The following is a 14313-nucleotide window of genomic DNA, read 5'->3' on the forward strand; positions in this document are numbered from 1 at the left end:
ATGCAGAAATTTCATTCACATTTCCTTAAGTTTTAAAGTAAGCTGTAATTACCCATAAACTCATATATCATGTTTTTTCTAAAACAGGCATAGTCACCATGTAGCCAAGACTTAGAGTATTCTTCCATGAGTTACCTCAACTTCTCCTGTGTACCACCAGTAGAGCAGGAAGCACAGTTAGGGTACTCTAAGAGCTGAGGGAGGATAGGGCCATTCTCTAAGCCAGGAGGTATTACTTGGAGCAGTGACTGTTTTTACAGCTCCAGCCCCATGGGTGGCCTCCATCTTGGTTTAGGCAGAGGCTCAGCACAACCATCTGCTCTGAGCGAGCAGCCTTTTGTGGTAAAGCTGAAGGGGGATCAGCCTGGCTGATTGGCTGGAGCTGTGCCCAGAATGCCCAGATGTACATTTGCCCCAAAAGAGGGGGCACAGCTGGGGTCCACTGTCTCCCCGGAGGTTTGGGTTTGTTGGTGAGGCTCAGCCCTGCCTCCCACTCTTCGATAGCCCACTCTGCTGGCTTGGCAAAGAAGAGAAGGCCCATAGCAGCCCCAGGAGCTCCCTTACCGCCGGCTGCCTGCCATTTGCTGCCACTGGGGACGTGAGATTGCTTCCATGGAAACAGAACCAGGGATTGTTTTTCCAGAAATGTCTCAATCTAATTTGTGTGAGGCTGGTGTGTGTGCGTGTGCGTGTGTGTGTGTGTGTGTGTCTGTGTGTGTCTGTGTGTGTCTGTGTGTGTGTGTGTGTGTGTGTGTGTGTGTGTGTCTGTGTGTGTCTGTGTGTGTCTGTGTGTGTGTGTGTGTGTGTGTGTGTGTGTGTGTGTCTGTGTGTGTCTGTGTGTGTCTGTGTGTGCGTGTGCGTGTGCGTGTGTGTGTGTCTGTGTGTGTCTGTGTGTGTCTGTGTGTGTGTGTGTGTGTGTGTGTGTGTGTGTGTGTGTGTCTGTGTGTGTCTGTGTATGTCCTTGTGTCTATATGTCTATGTTTCTGTGATTTCAGTCACTGAAGGGTGCCTGAGAGTATTGGGAACAGAAAGTTTTCCTCATTGTCCTGGGAGTTGATTATTTCAGGTGAGTACTGGACATCATGGAGACTGAGTCTCATTAAGAGACTGTGTTAGAAAACAGTCGCTGTTATATATGGTTAGTGTATGCAGAAATACTGCAATTCTGCCTTGACCTATACCACCAATCAGTTCTCCTGCAAGTCTTGATGTAGGACTCCAGTGGCCAGCTTAAGTCTGTTTTCTGGATGTTTGCTTATTTCAGTCAGGGCCTCATGGTCTCAAAAATAAACCAGTTGTGTGGACTCCCCTGTTTTCATGTCAACATGCAAATATAAGTCTCAGAGCTCAGCTCTGCAATGGGACAACAGGAGTCTTAGCAGAAACAAGCCAGAGAAGAACGTGCTTCAGAGGTGAGCATGGAGCTCATTGTGCTGCTTCTCTGGCTCCACTGATTAGAGAGAGAGAGAGAGAGAGAGAGAGAGAGAGAGAGAGAGAGAGAGAGAGAGAGAGAGGAAGAAGATGGACCTTGATCCTGGACCACCTCACAACGTGGGTGTATGTGTGCTGAGACAACATTCATGTGCCCTGTGGCCTGTTCTAGTCTTTATCTAGAACAGCAGTCTAATAGATTGTTCTGGAGTGTAAGCACTTCATAGCAGGCTTTCTCCTTGAAGATGGAATGTCTCTCTCTCCTTTTTTAGAGGGAAGAGGGTATAGAATAGAGAGGTCTTACCTACCTTCTCTTCTATCCAACCAGGAAGAGAGACGGAACTTAAGCAGAGAGGGCTGTGACTTCTGGCCCCGTTTTTTTTCTTCTTCCCTATTGTGACACTGGTTTTGGATTTGAGCAGATGTGCAGGTGAGTCACGGTGCCTCAGGGTTCCTCGGGCAGCAAAAGAAACAACTCCAGTTAATTAGAAGGAAATGCCTAGGAGCTTTCTCAAGAATGTCCTGGTGAATATAGAGCAATAACGTCAATCTAGTCGAACAAATATAGTTGATGAAAGACGGAGCCCAGGCCTCCTTGTTGCACAGTAAGAGACTGGATCCAGTTACCAGGTTGTCTGGGGAAGGCAGATATCTCAGCAATGTAGCAAACTAGAGTAGATACCTTGCAATGGTCCATCCAAGGCAAACGAGAAAGTGACTGGATATTACAAGGTCCTTTAAAAGATACTGTAGGGTTAGAGACACTTTCAGAATTGAAAAGATTTGAATAATGGGTCTTCAGAGCCAACTTTTTTTTTTTTTTCATTTAAGATCATCATAATATTGTTAGGTTTCAAACCAGAACAAATGGCTGAGCTGCCTCTTTAACATATCAAAGCAGATGCTGGCCACTAGGCTCTCCTGGTCCATCAGGTCAGTCTCTAGCTGTTACAGGGCTCTCATGGCTGGCATACCCTGCCCCCCTACCCTGAACTCTCCAGCCCTGGAGACTAGACTGTTCTTCCCTATATAATAAAACCATTTTGGTTACCTACTCTCTTTGAATCTTTGGGCCTTCTGGCTGCTGCACCTGGTCCCCCTCTCTCCCTCCTCCCTTCCTTTCCCCCTGTCTCCCCACATGACACACATCAGTGTGGTTATGTCCACTCTGGACTCTCCCAGATGACCCTGCCTCTAACTATACCCTCCCTTTTATCTATAATAACCCCCTCCTACAACGCACCTAGGAGCAGTCATGTTCTTCTTTTCCTTTTATTTTTTTTTTTCATTCAAATACCATTTTAAAAGTAAGGATATGTGGTCTTTACACAGCCAACAGGCCCACCCTCCCCTCCCTCCCCTCCCTCCCCTCCCTCCCCTCCCTCCCCTCCCTCCCCTCCCTCCCCTCCCTCCCCTCCCTCCCCTCCCTCCCCTCCCTCCCCTCCCTGTTTTTATACTTTGGCCTAGCTGCCCTCTGCTGCTGGGGCAGCCTTGCCACTCCCTGTGCCTTTCAAACCATGCGGACTCAACAGATGGCTTTCAACACTCATGGCTCCTGAGCCTTCTTCTGACTCTAACGTCCTTTACTGTCCTTCTACTGATTTGATGCTCAAAACTCGCTGTAGTAAGCCTAGTGTTCCACTTGCACATTTGACTAGATTTTTAATGGAGGCTCTGTCTCACAGGCTTTGTTTGTTTGTTTGGTTGGTTGTTTTAGCTCCATATTTAAATGAATGCTTTACAGAGAGCAGAGCTTGCTTTGTATTTTGGAATTGAACAAGCCCTTGCCAGAAAACATTCTTGCCTTGAGAAGAAGGGTAATGCTTAAGTTTGTCTTCAAGTACCATGAAGACTAGAGGGAGTACTCCTGTGGAACACTAGACCCTGTAGTCACTGTGGGGATGAGTGTGTGTGTGTGTGTGTGTGTGCATGTGCACATTTGTGAGTGTAGAGGGGCCAGGCAGGCATCAGCCACATGGCAACCTCATTCTGTTGCTCAGGCACTGTCCACTCCTTTTTGAGGCAGGGTCTCTCACTGGCCTGAAGCTTGTCTAGTCGTCCAGACAGGCTGGCCCGCGTATGTTGCAGGGGCCTGTCTGTCTCCATCTCTCTGGTGCTGGAATTACCAGCATATGCTACCACAGCCAGCTTTTTACTTAGGTTCTGGGGCTCAAACTCAGGTCCTGATGCTTGCAAGGCAAGCACTTTACCAACTGAGCCATCTCCCAGGCCCCTGCAGCAGGTCTTAATAAATGTTATTCCTTTCTCTTGTCATTTCTGTTCTGGAGTCTTACTGATTTATAATGACTCACAGATGAATCATTTGTTAACTCTTATGGGAGGGAAAAAAAAATGGCATCCCTGCCTTCATTTTACTGTGGTTTTGGGGAAATGCAGAAGATCTGGGCTTTGTTTCCCAGTCCTCATGCATTGAATTTCCTGCCTCTTCAGAGCTGCAGCACTTGCTGTTTTTAAATCCTATCTACCCCTACCCCGACCCTACCCCAAACCTCCCACCTCAACTCTCACCCCCACCCCAACCCTCACCCCCACCCAACCTCAACCCTCACCCCAACTCCCACCTGCACTCCTACCCAACCCTCCCCCATAGCCCCGCATGGCACTCATTTATTGCTAAAATTAAGCACTCTTCAGTTTTGTTTCGAGCATCTCAGCATTTCTCTGCACATCTCTAGAGACCTACAGGATGGCTCTGAGCCCTGGATTGAAGCTATCACTGTGTAGCATCAAACACCATGCAATCCTGGCTCTGTGAGCCTGCCTGCTTCTGTCTTCTGCATTCCACATTGGCACTGCCCGCCTGGCGTTCGCCCAGGCTGGTCTGACACTTGCTGCTGAGGATGGGGAGGGAACCCAGGCAGGTTTCCAATTCTTTCATGAGCTGGGTGCTGTCCGCAGCCAGTGCACTGTGAAACCCTGGTCTAGAGACTTCAGAGTGTCCTGGCGTCCTGGGATAGGGCACTGAGCACAGGAAGTGTGTAAGCAAAGAGCCCAGTGGAAACCAAATTAGCTCCTGGCATTGACTCCTGCTGACATCTTGATTGTTTTCTCACTCCTCAAGTACCACTTAGTCCCTGTGCATGCTTCCTCCTGAACAATGGAACTGAATGTTCATTTGTTTGCTTGGAGCTAGGGCTTGCCCCACCCCCTTTCCAAAGGCAGGCAGTGCTCAGCTGTCCTCTTTCCAGAAGCCTGCCCCCCTTGGCTTTAGTGTCTTCCATGCTTAATTGCAAATTATTGATTTGAAGGGAATTAATTTTTTAGCCCTTGCCAGATTCAGTCGCTCCTGGGTTGGACTCCTCAGCAGGACACCCTGGGGAATCCCGGCTGGGGATGGGGGGTGGGGGGCGGCGGAGGGACTGAGGCTTACACGAAGCTGAAGCAGGGTTGGATGGAAGCCACGTGTGTCTACTCAGAATGAAGCTGGGGGTTGTCTAGCCTGTTTTGTCAGAGGGGAAACTGAGGCCTAGTGACTGCCAAAGGTTTTGCAGCCAGAGATAGGGGAGCTCCTGGTTACCAGCTAGAGTATTCTCTAGCAGGTCTTACCATGTATAGGCTCCATGGAGCTTCACAATATAAACCTGAAAGGTACAGCCTGTGTCAGCGGCCATATTTCACTGAAGATTTGGATTTGGTAGATGTCAGCCAGGCCCAGACACCCTCTGTTTCCAACAGGCATGTCCAGAGAGGTGGTGACTCTGGGTGTCTAAGAACACACTTTGAGAAGCAGGAAGTTAACACCGGGCAAGGTTCTGACTTTTCCAGAACAACGGAATGCCCTCGTCAATGGGAATTCTGACATCTTTCCAGAGCCTTCTTCCAAAGCTCATCAGTTTTACTGGGGAAAAAACCTATTGTAGCTCACCTGAGCCTTCCCAAGTTGGGTAAGTGTAAATTCATTTGCTCATAGATCTTTTTATGCACTTCCATGTGTGTGTATCTCACAGCATCAGGAAGCTTAGAATCAAAGAAATAACTATTGCAAAGGAACAATGTTTTCCTGAGACCCGCCATCATCATCATCATCATCATTATTATTTTAACACCAAGTCTCATTATATAGCCTAGGCTAGCTTTGAACTTAGATCTTTCTGTCTCAGTCTCCTGAATTCTGGGATTATAAGTATTTGCCACCATGCCAGCCTTTTATTTTATTATTTAAGATGAAAATTAGGGACTGGGAAGACTATCTAGTGGTTAAAGCATTTGCCACCAAAGTGAGTAAGCTAGAGTTCAGATTCCTGGAGCCACAGAAATGCTGGGTGAACATGGCAACAACCCATAGCCCTAGCCTTGAGATGTGTAAACCTATCCCCGGAGCAAAGGGACTACTAGCCAGATTTGCTGTGTCTGTGAGATCTGAGATTGACTGATAGGCCTTGCCTCAAGGAATAAGAGTGACTGAGACATTTCCTTGCCCTGGACTTCTGTCCACCAATCTCTGGTACTTTACAAATGTTACCTCATTTATGCATTACAAATCCCTACAAAATAGGTGGGGCTCTAATCCCTAGGAAAGAAAATCTGGTTCCAATCTCTGTTTTCATGAAGCTTGGTACCATCACGAGTACTTTATTCCTGAAGTTTAGTGGTGACCTCAAGGTCACCATTCTTGACTGCTGTGTAGGATCCATTGCTGATCTAGACGAGAGGAGGAGATCTTGGGCCCATTTTAGGATTCAAAAGGAAGGGCGTTACTCACTACCATGACACGATTGGGGGGAGGGGGCAGCAGAGGCAAGGAACAGTCCGGGCAGAAGGTCAGTCAGAGGAAGGGGCTGCAGGATTTGAAATCAGAAAGACAGTGAGAACCTTGTTCCTGCTCATGGCTATGACATGCGCAGTCACAAACTCAATTGTGCAAAACAGAACTTTTTTTTCCCTCAGCAATTGAACTGTATTTAGCTTTTAAGCTCTCTCTTGTGCCCACAGTAAAAATTTACCTAATTACTTTCAGATAAATGAAATCACTTCCAGAAGGTTTTTGTTTTTGCTTTTTATTTACTTTCCCGGTGTCTTTGGTGTGCTCAACTGATCCAGGCTTCTTCCTCTTCCTTCTCTTTTCCCTTGTACCAAAGAGGGGTGGGGTGATGTGTGAGCTTCTTGTCACTTTGTGTGTGTGTGTCTGTGTGTACACATGTCCATTTGACCACAATGTGCTCTTGTGACTTGAAATCCCTCTACAATATAATACAACCTTCTCTGTCTGTCTCTATCACCCTCTCTCTTCTGTCAGGTTCTACAAATTCTTCAGCCAGTCCAAAGCAAATACATATGGCCCCTGACTTTTGATGGTTACCTTTAGAAATGTTCAAGTTCATAATAGTGAAAAAATGTTTGCATTTAGTAGAAACTGAATGTTCTTTTTTTAAATCTTTTCTTGAAATATTGGTATGTGACATATTCTGGTGACACTGGGCTCCCAGACGTAGCAGCTAGTTGAGAGTGCATTGTGCAGCTCTGTTGCCCTGTAGGCTAGGTATATTAATGATTTTCCAAGTTAGAACATCTTCTATTGGTGACACGACTCTGTTGTAAGTGGAGGACCATCTGTACCTAGAGAGGTGTTGGGCTGGATGACTGCCTCACCACTGAGATGCCAGAGCGCTGTCCAGCATACTGCTTAGGGAAGGCAGAACAGAGGCCAAGATAGGGGGTTCCAGCCTCTGTTTCTCTGGTGAGAAACAGCAGGGGCTGGGACTGATGCTGTGATTCTCAAATCTCCTGTGTACCCAGACATGGCAGGGGACCTCAAGGAGCTGAGAACAGTGGTCTTCCAGTGCCAGGAAGGAAAGGAATGGCTGGGCCAGGACCAGGGTGGAATCCAGTCTGGTTCTGAGTGAGTGCCGAGAGTACAGAGTAACTAGAAGAGAAAAGGCCTTCTTCTCTAGGAGATTTAGGTGCAGCTTTTTACAATGAAGGCCCCATCCCACCCCCACCCCCACTGGAACAGCAATCCTTGATGAAGGAGATGGGTCCTTGCCTTTCCAAACTGCTTTATTCATGGTGGATGTGAATGCATATGTCTCACTCAGGGATTAAATACCCTTTTCAGGAAGGGATGCCCAGGAAGGGAGGGGCATTGGCTAAACACTCAGGGCCTATCTAAATACCTCATTAGCATGGAGAACGCTAAGTTTTTATGCTACATGACTGGTTGTCATGGTTCTCATAGTGGGGTGTCATGTGGTTATGTGTTCCAGGATTGGTAGAGCCTTGCCTAGGGCTGGCTCCAAAGCTCGTAGTCCTCAATTATGAGATTCACCAGGGTTTTGAACCTACTTTTCAACTTTACCAGTTCTTCTGTCTGGTGGCATGGTCTACTTGCCGCACAGAGGGGAACATTTCTCATGCTGGCTTTATCATGATGGCTCTCTGTGTCTACTCATTGAGTCCTTGTGAGAAACCTAAGAGGTGGCTAATACCATCACCCCCCGTTTTACAGATGAGGCCAGGAAAGTGCACAGAGAGTAAATAGTAAATTGTCCAAGGTCATTCCATGACGTCAAAACTCAAATTGTGACTCTGACTTCTAGACCCACATTCACTTACATCTGGGGTCCCCAGTGAAGAGCATGACTTTATCAAGGGCGAGACTGTCTAGGTGATACCCAGTGCTTTCATCTCTGAATGTGTTTCCTAGCACCTTGTGGGCTGATAGCATGTTGGTATGTCCTCAGGCATCTATGTCTTGCTATTGACCCTGCCTTCCTTATTTCTTACATATCTGAGGCTATAGCCCTGCTCCCCGTGACAGAGTCTAGCATCATCTCCTGAATGGTAGACTGTCTAACTCACCTTTGTCAATGTATATGATTGAGCATCCTTAGTCTGAAATCTTAAAGTCTGAAATCTTCCAAAATCAGAAACTTTTTCAGAGCCTGTGTGATGCTCACCTGATCTCATGTGACAGAGCTCAGTTTGCTCAAAATACAAAATGAAATCACCTTCAGGTTATACACATAAGGTATATGTGGAAAAGGATGTGAATGTTATGCTTAGACTCGGGTCTGGCTTTCTTAGTTAGCTTTTGGTGGCTGTGACAAAACACCCAAGAAAATGAAAGAAAGGGTTCATCTTGGCTCCTGGTTTCAGAGGAACCCTTGAACTGAATCCCTGAACCAAATCCTTGATCATTTGGTTCCATCGATGGGAACCTGGAGTGAAGCAAAGTGACTCGTCTTGTGTCGGCCAGGAAGCAGAGGGGCATAGAGCAAGCCTGAGCTAGTGGGTTTTCTCCTACGCTTGTTTTTGCTCCCTTGGTTCCCCCAGCCTACCAGATTCCACTGCCCACATCAGGTCTCTTGCCTTTAGGCGCTGTCCCATATGCCGATCATCCCAAGAAGTACTCTGGTCGACACACCAAGAAGTGTGCCTAACAAGTCTCATCGACTCTCAGTCCAGTCAAATTGACAATCAGGATTATCATCACACATTTCCAAGACCAAGCTTCTTATGGAACGAGGTGGTAGGCTACCCAGAAGGTAGTGCCAGGATCAAGTTCAGTGCCTTCCTTACGTATGATTCGACCTTCTGATCCACAGAAGTGTAGAAGCACAGTGCTAGCTGAGGATGTTCCACATTTCTCAATTACAGTATGGCTGGGGCTCTTTACCCTACAAATTCTTCTCCCTTTCAACTTCAAAGCAAGTTTGGGAGTCTCTGAGTACACAGATTCTTGAACAAGAACAACAAATCATTTTGCAGGGGTGGGGTGGGGAGTCTCTGTCTTGCTTGTTTCTTATATACCTCGGGGAAAAGAATTTAAAATCAAGTGACTCTTTTTCTATTACCACTTAGGAAACTGTAATAAAACACCACAGCGTGCCTGCTTGCTCTTTTTGAAAAATCTAATTAATTCATTTGCAGAGGTTGCATCGTACCTGGCCCTGTGTCACTTGCTCATTTTAAAAGGTGCTCAGGCTTAGAATCTCAGGGTTATCATTTGAACAAATCTATTTTCATGTCCCATTTTCAGGGACTGACAGAAGAGCACTATGGGGTGAGATAGCCCTTTAGCCCGGAACCCAAGCAACATAAATATCCCCAGATCCACCAGAAGAGCCTGCTTTTGTCTTTATTAACCTCAGCCCCAGGAGCAGATACCTGGGTCCAGGCTGAGCACGGCCACTGAATGGCTGTGTAACCTTCATCAGCTTCTGGGTTGAGACTCCAAGGCTCAGCATCTTCACCTGTACAGTCTCTCCTCCTCATTCTAACAATTCTAAGACCTGTTATTACCAAGTGTACTGTCATTGAGAGTAGCCAGTTAACCTGAAATTAATCCAACTTATTGCCTTTGGTTAATATTATACCAGCTTGACACATTTTGGGGTGAACATATTTTAAGGATATTCCAAGTTCCTCAATGCCAAGGTCAAGGTAGCAGTGGAATTCTGAGGACTGGATTCATCTCACCGTCTCTGGGAAGTGGGATGACTGACTCTTCTGGTACTAGCAATGTTCACTGCCAAGAGTAGGGGATAGGCTGGTACCAGTGAAGCCCACATGGATATATCAGCTGGTCAGTTTGAAATATGATCCTATAGGACAGTGGTTCTCAACCTTCCTGATGCTGTGACCCTTTAATACAGTTAGTTTAATACCTCATGTTGTGGTGCCCCAACTATAAAGTTATTTTCGCTACTACTTCTTAACTGTAACTTTGTTACTGTTATGAATCATGATGTAAATATTTGTATTCTCCCATGGTTGTAGGTGTAGATCCCCCAAAGGGGTCATGACTCCCAGGTTGAGAACCACTGCTAGAGGATCTTTTTGATCCCCTAGGACATATTATAATTATAAATAGGTTTGCTCCCTTATTCCAACTTCTAGTCATTGTTGGGAATTCCCGGAATTTGAGGGTTCTGAGGACCAAGCTGAATTGCCTGCCATCTAGAAGTGAACAAAAACCTTTGTTAAGCCATTTGACTCCACCCACACAAAGGCAGACTACTACAATGCAGATAGACTTGAGTTACTGAGTAGGACTGTTGGGCAAGATTATTGGTTGAAGGCACATTAGTAAGAGGAATAGAGGAACAGCTAGTAAATGCTGTTGACACTCACACCTCTTTGTCTTGGAATTAACTTTCTACTAATAGAATTCTTCAAGTGTAGACAGAAGAGTGGTTGCCACGTCAGGAGACTTAGCTTTTCTCTGGCTGACACATGCGGGATACCCATCTCCCTGTAAGAAGACAGAACTGGGTTTTGTTTTCTGGAGTCAAAAGGCAGCAGGTGTCCCAACTGTGCTTCCTTGGGCCTGGGTTCTATGTGGTTTTGAGCCAAGCCTCACATCAAAGTGTTAATCTAGCTGGGTATGCTCTTTATTTATACATTCTAGAGCATTTCAAAGTGCCAAGAAGGACAAGACAGCCTTTGAGTAGCTGGGATCAGACACTTCTCCCCATAACAATGTAATTCATACATGTGTAAGAGTAACAGATGGACCAAATAGTTTTTTTTAGACTGAGCCTTGCACACAGTGGACAGTGCTTTACCACAGAACTATGTCCCCAGACCCCTAAACATCTATTGTCTATTCTCCCTAAGTCAGTTTATTTCTCTGGCTCCTTTGTCACTGTTTTGAGCTATTTCCTATAAACTGAAAAGAAACTTACAAGTCCCAGGAAGTAAAGAAAACTTACAAGTCTCAGAAAGTTGCTAAGCTTTCAAGGATTACAAGGCCCTTGCAAAGGTTATGTAAGAAGAGAGAATCACTGTGCCTAGCAGACTCTGTAAGCAGCTGAGATGTCTGCAAATTGTGCAGGGAGCTGTGGGGATGCAGTTTTCATGGGTTGTCACCCATACTAGAATAACATTTTGGTGATGCAGCTCTCTTTGTGACACCATGGTCCTGTAAGTAACCCCAATAAATTCACTGATTCACTAGGGTAGACCTGTTTCTCTTGTCTATTCTCAGTTCCCTAGCTGAGGTAAATAGACATTTGCTCATGTCTGCCCAAGAAAACAAGAAAGCTCAATGTTTCTCAACCCTTCAGGGATTTATAGCTGTCAGCATGAATCTTTTTTATAGAACGTATACATGCAAATGTGGATTTACTTAAAGTATGTTGGAGCTATATATAGAGGGTTCACACTGTGAAGACTTCTCATGAAATAAAATCAAACATTTTCAGAAAGAGAACCAAAAAATGTCCCCTTCCATTCCTATTCCTTTACTCCATGGGTGAAACTTTAAATCATCTCCTTTTCTTAGAAATTCTTTTGCATGAATACACGTGTCTTAGGGCAACAGCTTGTCTTGTGTTCTGTCTTAGGCATTAACGCCTTTCTATAATTTTTGCTTTCTGTATACTGATATCATTTTCCAAATGGCTTTAGAAAAAAAATCAATGTATTGCTTTACAGGCACTTCTTATGTACATCTCATTGTGCTTGGAGCTGTGAAAAAAGAAGGTACATTATCTACCCTGAAAATGACACAGACATGAAAGGACTTGCAGCTGGTAAGGTGGCACAAGGCTGATGTGAATAACAGAAGGGAAAGCTTGGAAGACAGTATGAAGTAAGACACTGATCACTGGGCTCGCAGTCTACAGAGTAGGTATACATGTAGCCCCAATGTCCCAAGTACAATAACAATGCATCTGTATAAAATTATATACCTCAGTCATGAGAACATTGAGACGAAGGCAGCACAGTTCTCACCTCACACATGAGGACATTGATGTTCCAGATGAGTTTTGGTTATCTGCTTTCAAATACCTCATTACATGAATGAAATGGTTCTCACACTGAATTCCGAATCTCTTTCCATTCAGTCACAGTTACTGGTGGTTTTGGACAAACCACCAGATTCTTCTGGGTCTCAGTAATGATTCACAACATGAAGGGTTTAGTTTACATCAACATTTTCTAAAAAGAGTAGTAGGGAATAATAGTTGTATAGAACATTAACCAGAGGTAAACTTGTCTCAGAAATACAAATTCTAATAGTTTAATAATGTATTAATTGTGAATAAATTATTAATTTATTTCCTACTTATAACTTTATTGGTCACACACTAATTTATTTCACAGATTTATATTATGATGCATGCATTTGTTATAAAAATGATTAATATTTTAACCACATGTTCTTAAAAAACTCTCAGAATCTCCAGTTTGCTAGTCAACATTGTTAATAACCAAGAGAGATAACTCACGTAGGTGGCTTCTCACTGTCTCTTCAATCACCTTTTTGTCAGAGGGACAAAGTATGAACCTTGATTTTAGAAAGTGCTGAGCTAAATTCTCTTTAAAGGTCTTGCATATCTCAAATTCTGTGCATCTATGGGTAAATGGTGTTTGAGGGCAGAGAAGAATTAATGGCAGTAGATGACAATGACAAGAGAGGTTCCTAAAGAGGCAAGCTGTGGCCTGGACAGGAGGCCAGCCCAGGAGTTCTTACCAGCCAAGGGTCCACCATCTGCAGAAGTCAGAGATGTGCCTCCAGATGAAGGCGTTTGTTGGAGGCTGGGAGAGCCAAAGATTAGGGCTGGAATTTTGGTTTTGGAATAAAACATGCAAGAGCTTGAATGCCAAGTATGTCGGACACTACATTTTATTCTTCAAAATCTCCCAACTTTAAGAAGAAAGATTTTGGGGACCAGATTACAGATGAAAGGGTATGCCCGATTGGTGTAAAGATCCAATGTTGATAGTGAGTTAAAGAATAGGTACAAGGACCAATATAGGCTGAAGAAATTGCATGTAGCTTCTAGTACGTAGTACTTGCTGTTCTGTATGAACCCAGCAATGCTCAGGCCTCATTGTTGTCAGGTTTGGCGAGGTGACTCACTTAGTCAGTGAAAGAGAGCCCAGGTGTCTCAGTTAGGGTTTCTATTGCTGTGAAGAGACACAGTGACCAAGATATTGTAAAGAATCTCACCAATAGAGCCATGAGTAAACTTAGCCCTCAAGAGAGCTCAGTTTGTTGCTAAGGGTCCTGAATATGAAGATGTAGCCCATATGAAGAAATATGCTCCTTGATTTTAACTGGGATGGCAAAGGCTGACAGATCCACACTCAGGGAATTGAAGGCCATCTACACATCTCAGGTGCAAAAAGCCTTTGTTTGTTATTTTTCAAATAATGTTGCCTTGCTGACTCATGTCTGCCTGGCGCCCTGCTGTGACCCCTGGATATTCAGTCTCTAATCACACTCTACATTATTATTAATAATCAAGGCCTATGAAATTATGCTGCATTCTGGCTTGTTATCAAATCCTGGAAGTATGCAAATAGATTAATCAACTTGCTCCCACACTTAAAACCTTGAATGGAACTTTAAGTGTGGTGGAAATATTTGCCCTGGCTCTCCGTTGTCTCCTCCAATCAAGCCTGAGGTGTGTTTTCCTCCTAACTTTTAATTGCATGACCTCTGAGAACCTAATTTCCAGAAAACCCATTTATTATTTTAATGCTCATTTGGCATTATTATTTTCCCAAAGCAATCTTTTTGTCTGTGAATCTCTGAGGGGAGTTAAGAAGCAAGCCAAGAAAAGCTTCATTTTCTCTTTCTGGCCCTCAAAGGAAGGCAGAAACGAAACATTAAAAATCAGAGTTTCTACTTGAGGCTGGGCGGGAGGGAGCAAGCAAGAAAGGGAGGGAAAGAAAGAGATGGGAAGGCACTTGCCTTGGTCCCAGATGGAAAGCAATCCAGCAAATTGCCTTTAAACAGCAGTGTCCCTGCAAATAGGGCACTCTAACTGTTTTGTGTCACTTGAAAGCATCTTGTTGATATTTTTATGGATTTTATGATGCGTCCTAAAGCATGTGGCAAGAGCAGCCACTCGGTGTTCTGGCAGTAATGAAGACTGTTATTCTCACAGTCTGAGGAGTCTTTACTTC

General features: G+C 44.8%; 1 long non-coding RNA gene across 1 annotated transcript; it reads left to right on the forward strand.

Moving 5' to 3' along the window:
- The first annotated feature begins 674 nt into the window (after positions 1–674).
- On the forward strand, positions 675–14020 carry LOC143441582 (uncharacterized). Its single transcript, XR_013109143.1, has 3 exons — positions 675–1066; positions 1760–1861; positions 11830–14020. It is a non-coding gene; the product is annotated as an uncharacterized LOC143441582 (long non-coding RNA).
- Positions 14021–14313: the final 293 nt, after the last annotated feature.

This window comes from Arvicanthis niloticus, chromosome 3 (genome assembly GCF_011762505.2).
Source record: "Arvicanthis niloticus isolate mArvNil1 chromosome 3, mArvNil1.pat.X, whole genome shotgun sequence".
NCBI lineage: Eukaryota > Metazoa > Chordata > Mammalia > Rodentia > Muridae > Arvicanthis > Arvicanthis niloticus.